Source organism: Carcharhinus amblyrhynchos, chromosome 1 (genome assembly GCF_965287045.1).
Source record: "Carcharhinus amblyrhynchos chromosome 1, sCarAmb.v2.hapA, whole genome shotgun sequence".
Classification (NCBI taxonomy): Eukaryota; Metazoa; Chordata; class Chondrichthyes; order Carcharhiniformes; family Carcharhinidae; genus Carcharhinus; species Carcharhinus amblyrhynchos.
In genome coordinates this window covers 150,096,394-150,121,115 of record NC_137324.1, presented here as the reverse complement: position 1 = coordinate 150,121,115, position 24,722 = coordinate 150,096,394, and the positions used below count along the sequence as shown (strand labels likewise).

Genomic DNA, 24,722 nt, shown 5'->3' with positions numbered 1-24,722 from the left:
GAGAGAGTACAGAGAAGGTTGATGAAGATGTTGCCTGGAATGGATGGGGATTAGCTATGAGGAGATGTTGAATAAACTGGGATTGTTCTCCCTGGAAAGAGGGAGGCTAAGGGTTGACCTAATAGAAGTTTATAAAATGGTGAGGGATATAGGTAAGGTGAACAGTTGGAAGACTTTTTTTCCCAGAGCAGAAATGACAATTACAAGGGGGCACAAGTTCAAGATAAGGTAAGGTGGGGAGAAAGATTCACTGGAGATGTGCGGGGAAAGTTTTTTACACAGGGGGCGCTGGGGGCCAGGAATACAATGCCAAGTGAGGTCGTTAAGGCAAATACGTTAGCGACATTTAAGAATTATCTGGGTAGACACATGAATAGATGGGGAATAGAGATATATAAGCGGTTGGTCTAGATAGGACAACAAGATTGGCACAGGCTTGGAAGGCTGAAGGGCCTGTTTCAGTGCTGTACTGTTCTTTGTTCTTCTCACTGAACACATAGCTTTTTCCAATGGAACCTCTATTTCTATTTATTTCACAATCTCAGCCAAACATTAATTTGCTGTTTTATTTTCAAATTTTTTTGTAAGCTTATGAAACCTTACATTCAGTTCAGTGTTTTCTTCTTATTGTGGCTTGTGCTTCACTGTTGGGTTTACAATTTCATATCTTATTTCTATCTTCTCTTTCTCTGTTTGCAACAGAACTTTGTCTTTGTCTTTCATTTTGGTTGTACTGTGGGCCAGGTCTGTTTGCAGCAAAGTCTTTGCTTATGCCAGTTCTATAATTGTGATAATTGTCTGTTATTGACACACAGCTTGGAAAGTTCTGCGGCTTTTCCTATCAATGTCTCCTCATTTTCATTCAACTGCTTCTTCAGCTCTTCTGTCTGTTTCTTGCAGCTTCTAGTTTTAACCTGGAATATGGAACATTACTGAGACCTCTTTGCCAACTGGTTCTTCCAGTTGTTCAGTGTGATGTGAAACTGCAGTTGTTTCTCTTTGTTACTTTCAGGGAAATACACTTTGACTTGGTGAATCCTTGTAGTATGTGAAGACCCTTCTTCGTGTTGTCCTTTTCTTTGCGAACTTCACTTGCTTTGGCTTGAATTTTTCTGCAATTCAAGTGAGTCACCTCGAGTTGCTTCTGCTGTTATTCCATTACTGTTTAAGTCAGTCTTCATTTCTACATGTTGTTGAATGGTTACACATTCCTTTTGCGTTTGATCTTGAAGGATAATCAAGTTTTTTACACTGTTCTTTCAACTGTTTATTTTCCTCTTAACCTCTTGCCAACTCATTGTGGGCTTCAGTGCACCAATTTGTTGCTATTGATATCCTTTCCAGCTCCTCGTGTTTTACCCTGGCTACATATTGATTCATCAAGGAGCTTTTTCAAGGTTGTAACTCCTCTGCGTGCCTTTTCTATTGTTTTGCTCACCTGTACATCTGGTTGAGTTTTCCCCAATTTCTGCTTTGATTTGCAAGCCGAGGAATTGGGGATTGTTAATTCTTCCTGATACCTTTGTGCCCTCTCTGAAATTTGTGTTTTCAGATCGCAAATCATTTGCTACATTACACGAGACAACAAAACGTTTGGAAATATTTCAACACATACCAAGAAAAATAATTATTCAAACACATGCTAACCCTTTTATCCCAGCACTATCCTTACAAATTCAACATTCCAGTGAAGAGGTGTTGCTATTTCCACAGCAAGAGTAGAGTTGGTTCCTTTACAAAGAGGTTTCTTTTCCAATATACTACTAGACATTAATTTGAAGCCCTTCCACATTTGGTATCTCCCTTGAAATCCAGAAGCTCATTCTAATTCACTTTATTTCAACTTCAGAGCAAGAAATATGGAGCCCAATTCTCCCATTGTGACCTGCAACTTTTCTGGAGAATTGCGTCGTCGGCCTTTTTCTGGAATTTGCGCATGTGCCAGGAATGCGTGCATCTCCCAGAACAGTAGAACAGTCAGAGTCCAGACCACTCTGGAGCCGACGGGAAGGTAGGTAAGTGACTTGAATCCTTTTTTAATGCGTTTTGCATGTGATGATTGTGAATTTGCCGGGCCCGATTGCATCTCCCATCCTGCCATGAGTGCTTAATTCCAACAGGGTTTAGATTAGCTCCCCACCTTCAAGGAACTAGCGGGAGACGCCACCAGAATGAAGGGTTCCAATTGGTGCCTCCCAGTGGGTTCGGGCAACAGGGGAGGTGGTGTCCTTTGTGCATGGGCATCCTGGCAATGCCAGCCTCTGCCCCTGGCATTGCCCAAGGGGATGGAGCCTGCCTCCAGAGGGAGTCAACAGTAGTCTGCTTGGCTGAAGGGGAGCGTGGTTTGCCACTGCTGGGTGCAGGGAGTTGGACATCGGGGCTGGCCCAGGAATTGTTGTGGGGGCTGCGATCAGGCCAGCGAATGGGGAATCTGACAGATCGGGGTTCCTGCACACGCGCAGAGTTCCAGTACTGTCAAACTCTGGCGCGAATAGCCCCCGCCCCCCCCGGGTTTTTAATGAGATTCCCGATTGTGATCTCTGCATTGCACGGAGTTAGGAGGTTCGAGTGTGAAAGTGCTCTGAAAAAACAATTGTAATCTAGAACAGTTTTCCCACCAATTCAGCACTTTTGGGGGAATCACCGCCATGAGTTCATTAAACTCACTTCTTTAGCAATAAAAACAGAAAATGTTGGAAAATCTCGGTGGGTCTGACAGCATCAGTGGAGGGAGAATAGAGGCAACATTTTGAGTCTGAATGTGTCATAAAAGCAGTAACTTGCACTTACCACTTCTTCAGCAATCTGGCATCATTTTCAGCCATGATGTGGAGATGCCAACGTTGGACTGGGGTAAACACTGTAAGAAGTCTCACAACACCAGGTTAAAGTACAACAGGTTTATTTGGTAGCACAGCCCACTAGCTTTGGGAGCACTGCTCCTTCATCATTTTCAGCTACAGAGAGTCTTAGACCTTTCTGTCTTCACTTGGTGATATATTCATACCAACTGAAACTTAACTATTTTTTCAGCCTCTGCCTGTCTCCTGGTGGGTCTTTGCCCTGACCCCCTGTTGCAAGACAACAGCAAAACCTTTTCTGCTTTTTGTGTTTGTTTTAATTTCCCTAGGCTATTAACCCCTTAGTAACCTACCTCTGTACGTCAGGGGTCATAAAACATCATTAAAAATGTTTATATACAAACAGGACCTGGACTCCTAAGCTCAACCTCAGAAAAAAAGAACTCTAAAATGAAACTGAACACAATTTTTTTAACACACAAATAAAACAATATAAACTAAATTTAAAGCTATGTCATGTTCCTGATACTCACACATACAAATACTTCAAACTATTTCCAGCTCTGAACAATGAGTCACTATGAGGATGTACAAGAATGTGTGCGGGTATAACAATCAATAAGGAAGGCCAAATTGTCTGTTAGCTTTCATTGTAAGGGGATTTGATTACAGAAGTAAGGATACCTTGCTGCAATTGTGTAGAACCTGGTGAGACCACACCTATGGCATTGTGTATAGTTTGGACTCCTTAGGAAGGAAAGGTATGCTTGCCATAGAGGGAGGTTAACCCGATTAACCCCTTCAATAGCAGGATTGCCTTATGAAGAGAGATTGAGGAAACTGGCCCTGTATTGTCTGAAGTTTCGAAGAATGAGAAGTGATCCCATTGATACTTACAAAATTCTCATAGGGTGTGACGGGATGTATGCAGGTAGCAGGCAGAATTTTACAAGAATAATTCTAAGTGTCCAGCTAGGGTGAAAATGGGAGAGTTCCAGATCCATTTCTAGGCGAGTTTTCGCTCCCAATCATATGGATATAGACATTGAAAAACTGTGCTCGACTGTTTCTCGCCACTAGAGGCAGTGGGTGGGGCATAATTCACCAGGCAGCCTGCAGCTCAGATTAGAAGCACAAACTGTACATGTGCAGAAGAAGAACAACAGCTCTCCTGACAGATCACTCCCCTTCCCCAGGGCAGATACAGCCTTCTCTTCCACCCCCACAGACATTGGGAAACACCCTCCCCCACCCCTCTGCCCCTCAGCGCCGGTCCCTAAAGCTGACTGACATGATTCTCTCTCTCTCTTGCCCATCAACAGAGGCACAAATTCCAACTCCCCCTCCCACCACCCCCGCACACACACATTAGTACACCTGCAAGTGCTGACTTGGCTTCCTCTCCATGGTAACAAAGCAAACTGCATTAAGCTCGATGGAATGCTCTAACAGGTAAATGACTCTCCCAAACTGCCTGTAGCTGATCTGCCCTAACAAGGGAGAGCTCCATAACAACCCCAGGATGGACAGACAGGCAGGCAGTGCCTCCAGGAGGAGAGCACCCTCCTCCCACCACCTTCCCCCCACCCCCAAACCCCCCCCAATCCCCACTCCCTGTTCCTCTGATGGATGCCTTGCAAGGTTGCTGGAGGCAAGGCAGGACACTCCTTTCCCCCCAGCAACACTGCCCCAGGAGAAGGGATGGTAATACAGCCTGGCAGTATGTATGAGTGCCAGGGCACTAGCCAGAAGCACTGGGAAACAGAGCCAGAAGTAATTGAATGGCCTAATCCGGGTAGCAAGAGTGAGTGTTAAACCTGATGTAGCATCTTCCCTCTAACAGACCACCAGCCCCCCCCACCCCTAGCACCCTGCATGCTTCCAGCCCCGACCCTCAAGCACTCCCTCCAACCTCCCCAGGCCCTGTAAGAGACCCACAATCCTTACCCTTTGAGGGTCACCTACTGACACCTTCCAGGACTCACGCCATCAGAATTCACATGGCTCCTTCTGTCCCCAAAGGAGAGGAATACCTATTACTATCGGGAGAGGGCAAAGACAGGGGGTGGTGTGCCTGAGATCTGGGTCCTCACCCTCTTTGAGGAGTGGGAACCAGAGCTTACAACAGAGGAGGGGCCCACACTGTAAGTGACAGCCAGGTCAGGCTGGAGCACAGAATTGAGTGCCTGAGCAGAAGGGCTCAGTGGGAGTGTGTTAGTATCACACCACAGCAACAGGATCCAGCATTAGTGAAGGAAGCTGGAGAGTGACAGGTCTCCCTGCACATATCTAAATATTCCAGATAATTTGAAGGCAAGTGGACAGTGAGGGAGGGAGGATGGAATTCCATCCCATGATTCAAAGGGAGCACAACCATCTGAATGCTCAGCTAAGATGTTGTGTTTCAAATTCAAAAGTAAGATAGATCCTGTCTGGGAGGGATATGATGAAGTGTGGTAGGACTGCTAAGCTGGGCTCTGGGTTTCCCTCAGGGAGCACATACTCACTTGTTGGTGCCACTACAGTGGACAGGGTCCAGGTCCATTACACAGGAGTCAGAGCCTGCTGCTAGGAAGCAAACCAGATTTCTAATTTTGTGCTTTAGGTACAACTCAACAGCTTTACTTTTGACAAGCTACATACGAGAAGACAACAATGCAGGCTTGGAGAGTAAAGGTGACAGTGAAGGCAGCTCAGCTGCACCAACTCTGCCTTCCCGCCAGTAAAGAGGAGTCACAGGTTAGCAATTGATGCCAACCATCAGTGGCCAAGCCAATTCCATTCATTCTCCATGACCAAATGAATGCTCACAGTTATGCCAAGTCAAAGAGTGGAGTTCAGAGACATATTGGCTCAATGATGTAATTTATAAGTTCTCCCAGCCCCACAGGATTCCAGATGTAACATCTGTGGAATGGAATGCTTTTCACCTCTGTGTCTGTGCTCGAGGCCCGGAGTAAGGTACATAAGGAACAGTGCAATCTAAGGTTCAATGCTTAGCTGCACAACTTCTCCCATAGCTTTCTCGTTCACACCTCTCTTTTCAGCCATTTTAGTCTTCAATGTCCCTTTTCAGAAAAGAGGCAAAAGTGAGAACAAGTCCTGGACTCCAGGGAGATTTTTTTTTACCAATCCTCATTGAAGGCTGGAAAAGAAAAGGGCAAGTTATAGACATGCGCATCTCCTGCAGGAAACACTGCATGGGGAACAAAGCCATGGGGAATGTGAGCATCAACAGCAGGCTGAGGAGCAGAGACCCAGACTGCAGAGATAACTGGCAATACCAAAGGTTTATTGTCCACAAGTCTCCTCTCTGCATGAGTGAGAGGCACAAGACTCCATTGCCCAAAGATCTCATCTGCTACATATGCCACATGCTCCAAGAAGAGCTGACACCATGTAGATTTGGAGGCTTCTCCTTGCCAGTGGCTTGAAAGGTGATGGCAGTAATCAGTTTCTTTATCTCTGGGTTTTACTAGGGAGCAACTGGGGAACTGTGCAGCATTTCTCAGTCAGTAACACATGACTGGATTCAGGAGGTGACCAAAGCCCTTTACAGGAGGGCCCATTAATATGTAAACTTTGCTCTGGCTGAGGATAGTCAGATTCTGAGATTCACAGGCTTTGTAGCTATCTCAGAATTCCCAAGAGTGCTGGGAGCAATAGACTGCACCCACATGACTGTATGGCCCCCTGGCAGTATCCCTTGATGTTCATCAACCGCAAGGACTTCCATTCCATCGACATGCTGTTGGTGTGTGACCATCACAAGCAGATCTTGCATGTCTGTGCTCGGTTTCCTGGGAGTTGCCATGACTCCTACATCCTCAGTCACTCCTGGGTGCCTGGGATCTTCAAGGTGCCAGAAAGTCTTCAGGGATGATTGATGAAGGATAAGGGCTATCCACTTAAACACTGGACAATGACGCCAGTGCATCACCCTCAGAGTCCAGCTGAGGAAAGGTACTTTGTTACTGACACCAGCATATTCCCCCTCACAGAGCAAACCATAGGATTGCTTAAGATGTGATTCAGATGCCTGAATCAGGTGGCTCTTTCTAATACACATCGGAAGGGGTTTGCTGTGTCCTTGCCATTTACTGTGCCCATCACAACCTGGTTTTGCAAAGACGTGAGACCCTCATTGCAAGATAAAGATGAGGAGGTTCAGGAAACCCTGGGGGATAGTGAGGGACAACATGAGTGTGCTGATGCCATGGAGGAAGGGGAATGTAGAAGGTGTGTCTGTGATGCTCTAAGGGCTGAAAGTTCCAAGAGGAGTAAAACTAAGTTCAATCATTAGGAAACGTCTCAGGTGAGATTCTCCAGCCTCCCAGCCATGTGTTTCCCACCAGCTGGAGAAGGCGCATTGTTTGTTAGTGGTGAGATTCTCTGGTTTCCACCCTGATCATGAATGCACTGCCAGAGGAGATGGTGGATGGAAACAGGGACATGTAGGTGGGTACATGAATAGGGGGGGGTAAGAGGGATATAGTCCAAATAAGGACAGAAAGTCTTTTTTTAGTTTAGTTAGGGCTTCATGATTGGCACGGCTTGGAGAGCTGAAGGGCCTTTCCTGTGCTGTACTTTTCTTTGTTCTCTTTCTTCTTTGTTCATACCTGGTTAACATGGGACTGAGTACAGTACCACCATGCAGTGATGTGAGGAGGTACATGACCTAGTCCAAAAGGTCAGTGTGGTGCTGAGCAGAGATGTGTAAAGACCTGAACATGGAGATAGCACCTAGCATGTAACCTTTACTGTGCATGAGTAAATAGTACTCCTTGTTAATAAAGACTGACAGTTAACCCACTGAAGACGACAAAGGTTTGTTTAAGACTGTTCTGTAATTAACACTCTCCCAACATTATTTGAACACAAACTGTTGTTATGGTTAATCATTTTGGTGAAGCACTAATCTCAAAGACATTTTACAGTGCATGACGTTGAAGGAAAATTGGTGTTCTCACTGTTCTGCCTTCACCTTGATGAATTTGGAATTTACCTCATAAGAAATAAGTCTAGTGAGGAGCTGATTAAAAATGTTATCAGAACTGAGTGGCACAGAATGGTTTGAAATTATTTCCTTCTATCTCTAGTTTAATCTTGATGAAGACTCATATGGGACCAAACCCTCCGATATGACTGTTTAATTGAAAACAAGTCCTCCAGCACTAAACTGTAGTAACATGGCCATCTTATTTTGAGAGACCGTGCAGGATAGACATTAGGGGATACAGAGAAAGTCATGCTCAGACAGTAGAATGTGCTTTCTGTTATTGGAATTTAGATATAGCACAACATGACAAGACTTCTGTTCCGCAGTTATTGTTTTTGCTATGCAACAAGCTTATATCTTTCTCTCCATTGAATTATTGGCACCATCCTAAATATTATTGCCTCTCACCTCCGTATACAATACAGGCAAAGAATTCGAACGTAATTCTAATGAAATGAACGCCAATTTATATCCATCTTTTTAAATTTTAAAACTACGAAAGTTGTAACAGGTCATCACACCAAATATGCCAGGGATTGCTTTGGAGTTGCTCCTTCTCCAAGAAAAAAACATTTTCCATTTATAAAACACCCTTGATGCCCAAAAGTGTATTTGAGACGTGAGGCAGGATTCTGCAGCTCTTCCCATCAGCAGGGTCTTCCTATCCCGCTGAAAGCTAATCCCTGCGACAGGTTCCCTGGCAGCAGGTCAGGCGAGCCACACAAAACACTGTAGACATCAGCGGGTCCAGAGATCCTGCCAATGGAGAGCAACCTCCACTGGTGGAAAACATGCTGGGGACAGCCGGGCAATCCCACCTGTTGTCACTATTTAATGTAAGATTTGTATCTGTGTCAGAAGTGCAGTGCAGGCATGTCCACACACACAAATGCAGTTTCTATTAAAGGCAATTCCAGCAAATGTATGACAACAAAACAGGAGTAGCTCCTAAGGCAAATCTGGTTGCTAAAATCAGGTCCTAAAATTAGTTACTACATCATTTTGCTTTTCAATGTTGTTTGCTAATCACAGTCTTTCCTTCCTTGTTAGACCTGGGTCTATAAAGTTTTCCGTTGAACAGAAAATGCCTGTGCCACTTGGAAAGTTGCCTTTCACCCGTTTTGATTAATAGTGACATTTTAAATCCACTAAGATCATAGCTGTCACATATTAAATGAAGCACAGCTACTTTCTTCCTCAGTTGATAAGTTAAACAACATTGACATACCTTTATACACATCAGCCAGGAAACAACCAGGACACAGAACAGAAAGTACTGTCAAAGGCATTTCTTGTATATTTTTGCCATTTTTATATTTAACTGTGCCGTGTAAACTAAACAAAAAGGGTTATATTTTCATGAGACTTTGACAGCTTGCAAACCAAACTGCCTTGGGCATTTCTTTGGAATTGGAAAATTTTTTTAAAAAAGCACAATTGCCAAATAAATTGTGACACTTCTCAGGTTAAGGAGGAAGGGTTTTTGTTTCTGAGTGATGACTCCGTTAATGGATCCCCTTACAGTGTCCATTTGATTTCAGTCTGGTGTCATTTTACAGATTCAACGTGATAATTTTGAAATAAAGAGCTGTTTCATTCCAAATCTTGTTTCTGCTTGAACAGGATACAATTTACTGCTTGATATGTGTTGATTATCAAGCTTTTTATGATTTAAACATTTCATAATTATGGCACAGAAATTGGGCAGAATTTTCTGGGTTTTTTGAAGTGTTTCAGATGCTTCCAACTTTTCCAACCAAATTTTTAACACATTAAAATGTGTTGCCATGGGTAAGTTTTTCACTCAGAGGTGGGTGTGTGGAATCGGCTGCCGGCAGTGGTGGTGGAGGCGGATTTGATAGGGTTTTTTAAGAGACTTTTGGATAAGTACATGGGACTTAGTAAGATAGAGGGCTATAGGCAAGTCTAGTAGGTAGGGACATGTTTGGCACAACTTATGGGCCGAAGGGCCTCTTTGTGCTGTAGTTTTTCTCTATTCTATGTTCTATGTTCTAAAAAAAATGCTGGAGACAGGTTCCACAGAGTTTGCTAAAGAGTGTCCAATCCAACAGAATGAAAAATAAAAAACAAAGGACCCTCCCATGGATAAGGTGACATCCCCAGAGCAGACAGGGAACTGCTCTACCCCATAGAACAGGGAACCACACCCCCCCTTCCCCCAGAAGAAATCATCTGACAGTACCCTGGCACTTCTCCCTGGCACTGCCTCCTTGCACTGCCCCCCACCCCCCACTCCAGTCCAACGCTGGCATCTCTACATCATGCCCCCCACTTGTGCCAGGGAACTGTCAGGGTCTTGCCCAGGCATAACCCTCTTCCCCCCGGGGGTTGTACTTATCAGTGTGCCTTCAGCAGGTTCTCTTCACCTGGTTTGCGTTGGTCTAGACCTGTTATGAACATTGCCAAAGTGACCTCATGAAGGGGGAGATCTGAATGTGGGGACAATTAGCAAGGAAGCCCATTAATGTTATTTGAATATCATTATATGGCAGGAACTCCCTAACATCACTGGCAAGGAGGGAGGGGAAAGTGCATTGCGAGATGTCATCGGCACGAATCTCATTTTTGGCCTTTTGTGAGATTTTGCGACACTGTCACCATTTATGCCCACGATAAACAGGGGCGCAAAATGCCTCCCATTGGATTTTTGCTTGAAAAGGAATGCCACACCTTTCAATTATGAAAAGATCATGACCCATAACAATTGGAAGTTATTGATTAAGTATGTTAATCAAGATAGAGTGTTTATTTCTAGATTGGATGGCATGGTGGCACATTGGCTGTCTCACAGCCCCAGGGACCTAGGTTCAATTCAGGCCTTGGGCAACTGTCTGTGTGGAGTTTTCATGTTCTCCCTGTGTGTGCATGGGTTTCCTCGGTGTGCTCCGGTTTCCTCCCACAGTCCACAGATGTGCAGGTTAAGTTGATTGGTCATGCTAAATTGACACTGTGGCTGGAATTTTACACTCCTGCCCACCGCAAGAATCGGAGCGGGCGAGAGGTAGACAATGGAAAGATCCATTGATTTCGGGCAGGATTTTACGATTTTGAGATGAGCAAGGCTGTAAAATCCCACCCCTAGGGGGATTAGCAGGGTAAATACAAAGAGCTATGGGGTTAGGGCTTGGGTGGGATTATTGTCGGTGCAAGTTTCTGCACTGTAGGGATTCTATGATTTCTATGGTTGTATAGCACAACTCATTGAAAAGCTTTATTTATACACATTGTTTTCAGAAATTGGTTATATATGCATTACAACTGACATGCTTTATCCATCATAGATTGAACGCATATATAACCAATTTCTGAAAACAATGTGTATAAAAAAAGCTTTTCAATGAGTTGTGCTATAGTGAAATTTTAACACTGTCTGAAACCCTCAAGTCGCCCAATGTTTTTATGTGCAATGACACTATCTGATTTAATAGTGAGCTATGCAGAGCTGGAACATCCATGTGTTCAGTTACTTGGGACAGCATTTAGAGGTCCACCAAGTTGCCTCAACATCTAGGAGGAAAATTAACCAGTGACAAGAAGTTGGCCAGGGCTCCAGCATTCATCATTATCCACTGACCTCCAGCATTCATCATTATCCATTGACCTCTTCTCGGAAGTACGCTTTGGGAATGTGAATGCCAGGAAATAGAATTGGGATAGGTTGGGTACCCACTATCGTCAAACATGCTGCCAGCCTTGACTTACATGAAGGTGGTTATTTGTGATGACAGAGGATGGTCTGCACCTGTCCAAGTGAATTAACAGGGTAAATACGTGGGATCATGGGAATAGGACCTGGGTGGCATTGTTGTTGGTCAGACTCCATGGATTGAATGGCCTCCTTCCGCACTGTAGGGATTCTAAGCACGCTGCAAAAATAGGCAACTTGTGAGAAGCATGGTGACTTCTTCCTGAAGCACTTGCCAGGAGATGAATTTCACAACAAAAAGAAGAGAGAAATCCGAGGTAGCGTTCATTAAGATAATGTTGAACTTTGCTGGGGGTATACCAGTGGCACTATCAGACCTCCCCACCAACCTATCAATGGAAAATTTGGCCAAGTGTTTGATGCCTGGTTCCATATCAAACATTTCTCCCCACTCCACGATTGGAAGCTTTGAACAATGCTGTAGTTTCTAACAAACTATACAACTGTAAAATACCTGATAACTGTAAAATCTAGAAAACAAAGAAGAGGCTTGAATTTATAATGACTGTAGGATATCCCAAAGCACTTTATGAACAATGAAGTACCTGTGAAGTGTTAACACTGCTGTAATTTTGGGAAGAATGCCTTTTTATAAAGTGCTGTCTTCGCATTACCATTGTGTATTTGATATAAAATAAAAGGTAATGGTTTCACAGCTAGTTCACGATGAAGAGGAATATCAACAATGTGGGTTCAATTCCTGTAGCAGCTGAGGTTATTCATGGAGGCCCCCCTTCTCAACCTTGCCCCGCACCTGAGGTGTGGTGATCCTCAAGTTAATTCTCCACCAGTCAGTTGTCCCCATCAAAGGGGCGAGCAGCCTTTGGTCATCAGGGGCTATGGCGACTTCACCTTTATATGTTGCAATAGAACTTTCCAGAACCCTAGAATTCATGATCAGGTAAATAATTATTACAACTGATAACCTCAGGTGCTGATGCCTTGAGGAAAAGGGTAACTATCAAATGAAATTGTGAATGAGAACATGGAGAGCAGTGCAACATCGAAAGTTAAAAGTGTGTAAATTATTATATTTATGTTTTAAGAAATAGAGGACAGTTCTTTAAATCCTGCCTGTCTGTGTTTTCACACACATATATAATATAATACATAATAGTTAGTTTGATTGGCCATGCTAAAGTGACCCCAGTATCAGGGGGATTAGCAAGGTAAATGTGAGGGGTTATGGGAATAGGGCGTGGGTGGAATTGTGGTCAGTACAGACTTGATGGGCTGAATGGCCTCCCTCTGCATTGTAGGGATCCTATGATTCTATGATTCTAAAGCAGAGAAATCTTTTAAGAGCTGACATCAGCAAACTACTATTTAATGAACATAGAGAAGCAGAAAATAAAACGGTGTTTTATTCTGAGAATAACTTCCTCTAAAAATCATTCTGGGTTGAGGATGAATCACTGTATAAAATGCACACTGCTGTCTTCATTCCCAAAACTGTAAAGTCTTATGTATACTCCTGTGATGTTTCAGATATAGGTATTCTGTCTGTCCCATTTCAAGATTTGATGCCGCGCTCAGAAGCTTTTTGTTTTGTTTTGCAGAGTATAATTGTGAACATGATGGATGAGCTATGCTGTTTCAGACTCTCCTACCTATCAGCAATGTCCCTTTCAGTTTCCAGAAAATACATGCCTTCTCTTGTCCCCAGGAGTAGCTTTTCCATTCTTGTATTGAGGTCCCCTTCCTGCATTTGCTTGTATGTAAACACTGCCTTTATTAATACTGCACAGTGATCTTGCCCAGCGGTTATGTATGACTAATTGCTGGTTTCTGATTTCTTTTCTATTGAAGTGACAGTAGCAGGCAGATCTGGCTGTCTTTCAATTACCCCGAGAGAATTACCAACACCTTCATTCCATTGTGTGCTTTCTTTTTGGAGCACGCTATATTCCACTTTTGCTTATTAGAGAGCTGCTTGGAGTATAAATGACAGAATTGACACAGTTTGCACAGTGTTCTCTGCCTCTGATACAGTAGGAATTTAAGATGTGAGGAGCATGGAAAGATGACTTGGAAAAACACTAATATGAGGAAATTGGCTGCAGGATAAAGTTAAACGATCCCAGCCATGTTATCAGTCTTGGTCACGGAAAAGTAAGTATTGAACTCAAACTTCTTTGTCTGAAGTTTCCACTGAAATATTGTTTATTCAATTCTGAAGACTGTGTGTGTTTAAACATAGAAATATAGAAACTAGAAGCAGGAGTAGGCCATTCAGCCATTCAGTACCTCTACTAGTTACATCCTCAAAAAATTCCAATAGATTTGTCAAACGTGATTTCCCTTTTGTAAATCTATGCTGACTTTGTCTGACTATACCACTCTCTTCCAAATGCCAAGTAATCATATTCTTTGTAATAGGCTCCAGTAACTTCCCCAGTATCAATGTTAGTCTCGCTGGTCTATGCTTCCCTGCTTTCTCTCTACCTCCCTTTTTGAATAAATAATAAAGAAGAACTTTCATAATGAAGTCTCTCTCGTTTGGCTTCTATCAACAGCACAAAGCAGATGTCCTGGTTAAATAGAAAGCAAGATTCACAGTCAACAGCTACTTGCAGTGGCGATGTTCAGCTAACCTTGAGTGTGAGTGTTTGTGAGTTATTAAATCTACAAGAGTATTTGCAGACTCAATGTGACTAAGTTCACACTTATACAGGAACACAGATGGATTTGAAGGATTGGGTTGCTTTCCAGAGATTGGTGTTCTTAAGCAGGCTAGGAGACCTGTTTGGAGAACAGGGAAAATGAACAATGCAACTTGAAAGAATGGATGACAGGAAATCACAAAGATAATGGGCAGGATTTTCAGGACCTTCACACCAGTGAGAACTTCCTGTCCCACTGAAAGTGATCTCCCAAGGCAGGTTTCCCCGAAGTGGGACGGACGAGTCATACGAAACACCATAGGCCATAGCCAGGCCAGCAGGTCCCACCGGTGGCTTATGGCAAGCTCCCTCTGCTGCTGGAAAACAGGTGGCAGGTGTGTGGGAAAATCCTGGCTAATAAGTGAATAAATGGAGGGAATTTTGCACTCAGTGCACAGAGTGCTGGCTGGGGTAAGAACACCAATGTGCAGCGAAGGTTCCCTCTGGATATGATGGGGTTTTGCGCACAGAAAATCTGGGGAAGGGCATTTTGCCATTGTGCTGTCGGGGTGGGGCCTGATCAAGCTTTCAGCGTCATCTCCATAAATGAAAACTTCCTCTCCCACCTCCCATGGATATGACCCCACAAACACCAGGCCACCCCCCCCCATCCCACCATCCCTCCCCCAACGTTCCCCCCCCCAACCCCCACCAACATCCCAAGCACCGGAGCACCCTCCTCTCCCTTCACAAGCATCAGGCCATCCCTAACCCCCCACCTCCCCACCCCACCCACAAAGACCAGGGCAACACCTCTCACCTCCAGAAACACTGGGCAACCCACAGGCACCAGAGAAAACCAAACGCCCCACAAGCACTAGGCAGGCCCCCCACCCATAAGGTAAGACTGGGGAACCCCAAAATGGTGCTCCCCAGAGGGTCCTCCTTGACAGTGCCAGGTTAGCAGTTCCTAGGTGATATTGCCAGGTTGACACCACCAGTTTGGCACTGTCAGGGTGGCACTGCTAAGTTAGCACTGGCCAGGGCTAATTGCTAAGTTTGCATTGCCAGGGCAGCACTGACACCTTGGCACAGCCAGGATGACACTGCCAGGGCAGCTCTCTCTCCCTCCAGAAGCTATACTTACCTTTGCACTCCTGGTGGGTTCCCTTTGAGTGCTTCGCATTTTTCAATATCTGCAGTAAAGACGGCATGACGTCACTTTGGTGAGGGGGGATTTCTTTATCGGGGGCAAGGTATGGTGGGGAAACCCTTTAGGTGTATGTTAATTTATTAAAATGGATTTAAATGAGGGTGGGAACCTCAGTATTTCAAAGGGGAGTGGCGGGATAAATCGGAAAAGAAGATCTCACCGGCGAGAATCTTGTTTTCTGATTATTGCGCTATTTTGGGCCCCCATTGCCTTTTACACTCACAGCTAATGGGGGCTCAAATCCACCCCGATTGGATGGAATCACCAAAGACAAAGAGAAGGCAAAATAGAAAACAGCTTTGGTTTCAGAAATCTAATTCAGAATGATATTTAAAGCATTCAACATATGAGACATTATTAAAACAATTTATCTAAGTTACGCTCACTATCACAATTTTTGAAGCTAGAATAAGTTGCAGATTTGATTTGCTCAATGTGCTTTACGGCAATTACAGAATGAGTTGCCTTTGACATTGCTCTTGCTTTAGTAAGAAGCTAATTCTTATTATTAGAATTAATCTGCATGGCACTATCTGTCGCTCAACTCATCAGGCTGGGCAACAGTATGACCTATGTGACCTGTGTGACATTCTTCAACGATGGCAAAGAAGCAAGCCATGAGAAGTAGTACTGGCCAAATTTCTCCTCCCCATTAATTTTTTATGAAACAGGCCACAAACTGAATGGTTTATTCATAATGAATGTAAATATTTGCCCTTTGCAAGCACAAAAAAAAATTTGGCGATGGAGAACTGTGAAATACACAGTGAAGGCCTCGCGAGAACAATGGACTAGAATGCAAGACTCAGTGAAAAGCCACACAAGGATGTTCAAGATTATTTTGGCATGGACAATAACTGTCCAGAAACTGAAGCTAATTCACACATTAGACACAATGAGGTGTTTACCTTTGGGGTTCTCAAGGTTACAGTCATGGAGAGAACAACAAGGTATCCCCTCACCCCAGATATCTGAAAATACTCAAACTGTTGAGAGGGGTTAACAAGATCTTGGTGCTCAAATTAAGCTGGTTAAACTGAAGTTGATAAAAACAACTTTATGGAAAGTGTTGGGAAAACGTAATTTAACTGTTGCTCAACATGGTGGCAAAAGATGTAGCCACAATCCAACAATTAAATTGTTCGCAGTACGCTTTGGGTGGCAGGATCAAAGGGTAGAAGCCACATTTCTGACTACAACACAGCTTGGTAAGAGTTGTACACAATAAATGTGGTAATAAATTGGATAAAAGCAATTTTCATAACTAACAAACCATTAGTTACAATAGTCTCAGTCTGCAGTTGCTGAGTTCAGGCATTTTGTCAATGAATTGAATTTCATTCACTCAATCACCGGATTAAAGGGGTCAGATGGTCTCCCTTAATTTAAACCCCCAGGAAAACAGCCCTTGCAATTTTCCCATTAAATAACTTTGAATAAATATATGGCGTATTGCCCTACCCAAATGAACAGGTTCTTCCCAACACCAGTTTTAATTACAAGAGTGACAATTGCCTACTGTTGTCCAGTTTGTGATGAAATCAGTGCAGGCTCTAAAGATCAGTACAATATTAGCATGTGCTTGATGGTTCATGAGGTGATTCTTACTGATTTGATAAGGTCATCTTCATCCAGATAAGGTAGACAAGACTTCATATTGGAACTGTTCTAGGAGCTTACTGGCAAGGAGGAATTCTTTGCATTTTTGTGCAGATCTACTGTAACAGATCAAATAGCCAATATTACATAATTGTATTAGCAATAGGCAGCTTCGAAGTCATATTTATACATGTGAATCATGAAGTTCATTGCTAACAATTAAGAAATTGTCTGCACAGAAATATTTTTAAAGATGTCATATAGAAATCGTGCAGCACAAAAAGGGAGCTTAAAGCCCAACCAATCTATGCTGTTGTCTATGTTTAACACAAACCTCCACCCACTTTATTTATTTCAAATCACCATATAAATGTATCTTTCTATGAACTCTTCCTCATATATTTAATTAGCTGAATTTTAAATGCGTTCATCCATGCATTAAATTAATCCTATTCCTTTTTGAATTGCCTGAGAATGTTAAGTTGGGTTACTTTGAAGGTAGGGAAATATAATTATGGAGTTTAGGAAGGAAATTATGGAACAAAATGGCTGATGTTCCATCTTCAGTGTGACAACTGAGGGAAACAAAATGCACCTTAGGCAGGTTCGAAAAAGCAATTAAGCATGAGGAGAGATGTGCAGCTGAAGGAAGTTGCAGAGGTACAGTGGGAAGAGGATATGGAGGGATGTTTGGCTGAGAATAAAAACATTTAAGTGGGAATGACCAGGGATGAGTGAAGGCGGGTAATTGGGGCTTAATATGGGATAGGCTGTCCTTTCATGCACATTGGGAAGTAAAGGATGCTTTTAGGAATTGGCCTGCAAAAGGTGCACTCAATTCCCAGTGTGCACTTCTGAACCTACATGTCTGAAAGTATAAATTACCCCGTTTAGGTTAGGAATCAGCCACTTGATCTAACAAGCTGCTTCTCCCTTTAATTCACTGCAGGCTGTCTTACATTCAATATCCTAATCTTCCATCATCTCTGTACATTCAAAAGAGATAATGAAGATGCCTCATGACAAATCTCCATTATATTTGCTTCATAATAAACCCTTTATACGAACATTTCCTGGCCAGAAAAATAAACGCTGTTCACCATTTATCAAACCAGCATCTCTATAGTTTATTAGTAACGCAGAGGCCACCAAAGGAACCATTCACATTAGGCAGTGTGTAAAAGGTCTTAAGCCTAAACTTACATTATGAAAATAGTGCAGAGGCTGGAATTGGAAGTCCTGTCCCTGAACACGGCCCCCACCGTTTTTGCAGTGTTGTTGGGAGGCTGGGGGGAACAATGGGAGCTGGTTCCAAGTTGCACATCCTTGGTTCACACAGGCAGCTGTCCATATAAACAACAGCTGCCATCAGTCTTGTCTGTTATGGACAATTTTAATGTGTTATCTTTTATTGCCCATGATCATTTATATTTGTAAGTGAGTGTGTGTGTTTCTTACCCTTCAACTGAGCGTGTCAATTTTAAATAAGCCAGCAGGAAGCCTTTCATTTACGGAGGAAAAGCATTAGTTTATTTTTGTTCACACCCTTGCCCTGGAGGTTACTAAAGAAAACGACATCATTCTCTCACTCACACACACACGTATGAAACCTAGGTACAGAGGAAGGTTAATAAAATACAATGCTTAGGAAAATGAAATGGATATCAGTCTCTGATTTAATGCAGGCCTGGTATTTCATAGTCATATTGTTACATTGTCTGAAGTGAAGGCTTTGAAATGGCAGAGATGTCTCAGCTATTGTGGCAATTCTCTTAGTTGATCTGCCAGAGGTTGGTTTCATAGGTAAGTTTGAAGATGGAAGAGAGGAGAGAGAGGAGGTTATTTATTTCTCTTTCAGTGAATGACAGTGTAGCCCTGTTTTTGAAGCCGGGTTGACTACAGTTTGATGTCCAAAGATTTGCCATGGAGTTCTATCTGCTTGTATCAGTCTGCTACATTCTCAACAAGGAGTTAAAGTGGACCACCGGATCATGTGACCCTATAACAAATGCCAAGTCATCTTCCAAATAAGACATTATAATAGTTTTAATTATCGTCTGAATTCTCCTTCCACCAGCTGTGGTGACATTTCCACCTTAACATTTCTCATCAGTCAATGTCTTTATATGTGAAGGGATATCAAAGTCAATAGCATCTATTTAGATTCGTTGAACAGTCATTAAATTCCAATTGCTTTCATGCATGAGAATGCATCCTTAGTTTCCTCGTGAGGCAGACAGAATGGTTAAAACTCACAACAGAAGTCATGGAAACCATTTTGACTTACAATCCATTTTTAAAACATAATTTTTAAAATCCAGTTTTCACGATTTATAACACTGTCATCACACCTACACCAGAATTTTAACTTTTTGCCCGCCCCGGAATCGGAGCGAGTGAGGCTCACAGAATGGAATTCTCCGTTAGCCTCAGGCTGGATTTTGTGAACCTTGCCTGAGCGAGGTTGTAAAATCCCGCACATAGTCATGAAACATCAGATTTTCACTAGCCATGAGTGAGTAGGAGCAGGAATAAACTTTGCAGAGTTTCTTGGATAGATGGAGTATCCTTCTGGAGAGATAAGATACCTCTTTGATATGGTCCCTGGACACCGCTAGCGGATGTAAGGTGCTTTGTGGGAGAGATAAGCTGCCTTTAAGGAAAGATCAGTTGCCCTTTGAGAGATGTATTGTTCCCTTTGGTATTGTTAAAAGTAGACATGAAAGTATATAGAAGTGCATAAATTGAACTGCCAAGCTCATTGGAACAATCAAAAGGAACTGCCAATCTATCAAACTGTCAATGCATTTAAAACTCCTGCCCTTTACATATTTGAATAAAAAAACTGCTGCATTTAATCCCAGCGCTTGCTATTTCGCTCTGACTGAATACATAAACCTGAGGATTATCATTAATGCTTAATGCTGCATGACTGATTTCATAATCTTCACTATCATGTGAGATGCCTCTCAGTTCACAGTTTGACTGATAATTCCAAGTGCTTTATAGATTATTTGAAAAGGGACTATGAATTCCAATGCTCCTTTTTTTTAAAATAAGTGATTAAGTAAAGTTTATAAGGGGTTGAAGGAAATTCAATGTAGCAATTGTGTTTTTCTTCAGAGTATTTTTTTGAAATGGTGAATTCTTCAATAGACACTTAAGAAATGTATTTTATCTGATCTCACCATGGGGCCTGAGTTCTGTCAATGGTGGATACTGGGTGAGCTGCCATGGTAGATCTTAGGGCAAAGGTGTAGGGCATCTGTTGGTACTAAGTTGGCACAGGGGCTACAAAGGGTGATGGGAAATTGGTGGAAGGGTAGAGTTAACATAAAGGGTATGAGGGGCCATTGGGGCTGGTTGGAGGCAAGGGATGGCATGAGTTGATTTGATCAGGGGTATGTGGGAAATAAGTGTCTTTTTAAATTCATTTGTGAGACTTCGGCATTGCTGGCTGGCCAGCATTTATTGCCCATCCTTAATTGTCCTTTAAGGGCAGTTGAGAAGTCAACTACATTGCTGTGGCTCTGGAGCCACATGTAGGGCAGACCAGGTGAGGATGGCAGATTTCCTTCAGTAAAGGACATTGGTGAGCTAGGTGGGTTTTTCTGACAATTGACAATGGTTTCATCGTCATCAGTAGATTCTTAATTCAAATTCCACCATTTGCCTTGATGGGATTCAAACTTGGCCCCCAGAACATTCGCTGATTTTCTGGATTAATAGTCTAGCGATAATATCACTAGGGGTGAGGGCTGGAGGGCAGTTTTATGTTTTATTGTTTCTTTAAAAAAATGTCAACACAGTGTCAGTGCACAGGACAGGCCTTCCACTACCCACTGACCCCCTCCCCCGCAGCCTTCATTATCATTCCAAGCTCACTCTTCTTGTTCTTTCCTTGACTCCCATTTTTACCCACAACTCCACTCCCCCATCCCGGTCCCACACCCAAACTGATAATCCAACGTTCCATGGCACTGACTCCCGAGTTGGATTTATGGAGCTGGACATTGTCCTGATTCTGCAGTAACAAATATTCAGGCTTTGGTTTCATGCATAAAACAGAATGGGATGGAAACCATACCAAATTGAGTCCATCTTAAAGGAATAAAACAGGGGCTAAATTCAGGGACTAACCTTCTGTGCCCTGACAGTGCCTGGTAGATGTGCAACCCAATATTGGTTCAGGCAATTTTTCAGGCATTTAAGGTGTCGATCAAAAACAAGTGATAAGGACATTCTGGGGAGGTAAATATCTATATTATTCGCTCTATTGGGAAATTGGCCTGAGCAAGGCAGGTGCTGGGTATACTCTGTTCCTTGGCATGGATACTCCCTACAAAATGACTGCCAACAAAGAAAGTTTCCTTTGGAATTTGAAATAAAAACAAAACATGCTGGAAATAATCAGTAGGTCTGGCATTGCCAGTAGAGAGAAAAACAGAGTTAAGGATGTTTCAGGTCAAGGATCTTTATTTCCTTTAAGTTTGATCTGGACCAGGAGGAACAGGAACATTCCCAAAGTCACAATTGCTCAGAATGGGTGACCTGTCTCTAGTGGTTCACCCAAAATATTTTGATGGAGCCTTAAGAAGGGTGATCATCACGCCAAATCCTTCTAGTCTGTATAGTCTGCAGACCATCATTTTCATGTCCAAAAATGTGACCAAGCAAGTCTATATAGAGGACCTGTCATTGCATAATTTTGATTGGCACTCCATCCAAAACATTTACATCCTTCACCACCAATGCATAATAGCAGCAGTGTGTTCCATCTACAAGATACATTTCAGGAACTCACTAAAACTTCTAGGTCAGCACCTTCCAAACCCACAACCACTTCCATCTAGAAGAAAAAGGTCAGCAGGCACATGGAAACACCACCACTTGGAGGTTCCCCTCCAAGCCACTTACCATCTTGACTTGGAAATATATCACCATTACTTCACTGTCGCTGGGTCAAAATCCCAGGACAGGACTCCTTCCCCAAGAGCACTGTGAGTGCATCTACTCCACAATGACTGCAGCAGTTCAGAAGGCAGCTCACCATTACATTTTCAAGGGGCAATTGGGGATGGGCAATAAATGCTGGCCTAGCCAGTGGCACCCACAACCTTTGCGTGAACAAAAAAAGTGATGGATATCGATTTCTGCAATTAGAAATTCAGTAATGAAAGCATTAATATATTTCCAACACTACTCCACCCTTATAGCCTTTGGGAACAAGCACTTTGCATGTTCTAACAAGGACCACACCATAGAGGCTGTGTCATTACCCAGCATAATGTGCAACAAGCAAAAGCAAGGATCTGTGTTCCTACATATTATTATAGCAACAAAACACAATTTCTTTCTTCTCCTTCTCCTGAAGGCACAAAGTCATGTTGGGAAAGGATTCCATATGTGCCAGAAGCTCCTCCGTATTTCACCCAAGTGTGCCGTAACAGTCAAAGCTGGCAAATAATATTGTTGGCATCAGCGCCAAACTTATCATCCCCCATTGTCTACATGAGCTAGCTGATAATGTTTGGGATCACAAATTTTGGTTCGTTTTTCTACCTCTCAAGGTCAATTTACAATGCTCTGTTGCTGATTGTGTTGGAGATCACTGAACTGTACACAGATTGAAACCAGACCGATAACTTTCCTGGTCTCCATGGATCAGTGTGAGTTCTGCTGGTGCATGGAGTTATAGCAGAACTAAGCACAGAATGCTAAAGTCATGAGTTTGATGCAAGTAGGAATTCATTGCAGAAAGGGAAGGAGTTTTTACCTCCACTAGGAGTTTGTACCAGAGAGATCGGAAGATAGAGAAAAAAGGTGGCTGGATTTGCAAAAGTAACTAAACAAAATATGAAGGCTTAACATCACAGGATAGCGGATAGGTGATAATTGGGTGGGTATTACAGTTTTTATCTCCAAGCTAGGAAACTCTGCTTGCTGCTATTTTACTAAGTTAGTAACTAAAATTGAATAAACCAATTAAAAAGTAAAACTAAAATAATCAATTCAGTTTTAAAAAGTTGAGCTAATTAATAAATCAAACAAATAAGGGAATTGATGAACCTGACAGGAAAGATAGAGTTCTGAAGGTAGTGTGCTGTAACTGCAGAATGTGAGAGATTGTAGAGAGCACTGCAGTTCAAGACAATAACATCTGCAGCTCAAGGAACTTTGGTTCAGAGTTCTTGAGCTGGAGTCTGAACTGTAGACATTGTGGGACATCAGGGGGAGGGAGAGTTACCTGTACACTTCATTCCAGGAAGCAGTCACTCTCCTTGGGTTAAGTGAAACTTTAGAATTGCTTAATGGTCTGGGACAGGAGGACACGACTGTAAGCTGGATAGTTACAGCGTCATAGGATGCAGTGGTAAAGGATCTTGGCCTTTGGTCTTGACCAACAGGTATGAGGGACTGCCTACCTGTGCAAATGAGAACAAGGACTGAATGGTGGATGTGCAAACTGACTACAGCACAATGGTGCATGATACCATTCAAATGGAGGACTGCAAATGAATGTGGTGTGAATGTGTTGACTCTGATGGAAGATGCATTTGATTTTCATTTTACACTGAACTGTTACCCAGATAACAACCTCCCTCTTAACAAAACACAGGAAACAAAAGTATTCCAGTAAATTAGATATTTTTATCCTGTAGCTCAGTGTAAAGTTGTTGTTTTTTCTTTGAGGTAGGATGACATATAGCCAGGAGAAAGAGACATATTTATTCCCGCTGATGAACTTTTGACCACTTCCTGCAACATCACAATGACCACATATTTCCACTTCCTCACCTGTCTCCACTCCTACCTCAGCTTTTCTGCTGCTCAAACCCTCATCCATTGCCCTTGGTACCTCCAGACCTGACCATTCCAACACACTCCTGCCTTTTCTCTCACATTCGACCCTCCAGAAACTTGAGATCATCCAAACCTTGTAGGATCACAATCCCATCCAACTTGGAAATTCATGGAATATAGTGTTCAAACTCATAGATATGTTTTGACTTCATGTTTTGAACCATAAATAGCTGCACCTGAGCTGATAGCCCAGGATGCAATCGAGTGACCAAACTGTCACCACTTGGTCATGTGGTGAGAGATGGAGGTGGGTGAGATTTGGTCAGGCATCACGTGAACTAAATACTGGGCATCCAAGCAGTGGCCAAGACTCTTTGGCCTGTGTGAAGGGACCTTGAGATGTAGCCAGAGCCAGAGAAAGGGAGAAATACAACTCTCAGGATCATGTGGCAGCTGTCCCTCCTCTACATGTGGAGGAAGATCCACAGGGAGCCATCATTGTAGGTACCCTGCTGGACACAGGGTATATAGATGGTACTTGTTTCACCTATAGATCAGTGAGAACTAGTGTTGCTGAAGACTGAGATTGGCAAGTGAACTGGCTACTCACCTATGCACCTTCTGCAGGATTTGGTACCTCGGGCATTCAGAGGGAATCCACTGCAGTGATATTGAAAATGATTGCTACACTTAATTTCTATGGTGACTCCTTCCACAGCTCCATTGGTGACCTTAGCGATATTGCTCAAGCCTCCACTCAAAATGGCATCCGGATGTTGGGCTGGCAGCTCTGGAAAGCAAGCAAGGAGCCGGTGCCTGAAGGGGACCCGGCCACGGAGCAGGAAACGGAAACCAGGAGGAGGCCGGAGAAAGAGAGCCGCTGCGGGTGGTGGGTGGAGTAAAAGAGCCAAAGATGTCTGGATTAAGTTGATTGGCCATGCTAACTTGGCCCTCGTTCCGCGGGAGACTAGAAGGG

General features: G+C 43.1%; 1 protein-coding gene across 2 annotated transcripts in view; it reads left to right on the top strand.

Annotated features, from left to right (window-relative positions):
- The window catches only part of LOC145346432 (NEDD4 family-interacting protein 1-like), a 151,346-nt gene that overhangs the window by 118,264 nt on the left and 8,360 nt on the right, over positions 1–24,722 (top strand). The window contains exon 6 of one of the 2 annotated variants that reach the window (XR_013887696.1): positions 1,850–2,011. The gene's annotated coding sequence lies outside the window, so the exon portion shown is untranslated. Of the gene's footprint in view, positions 1–1,849; positions 2,016–24,722 lie in introns of both variants that reach the window. The other variant, XR_013887693.1, reaches the window with a different exon arrangement.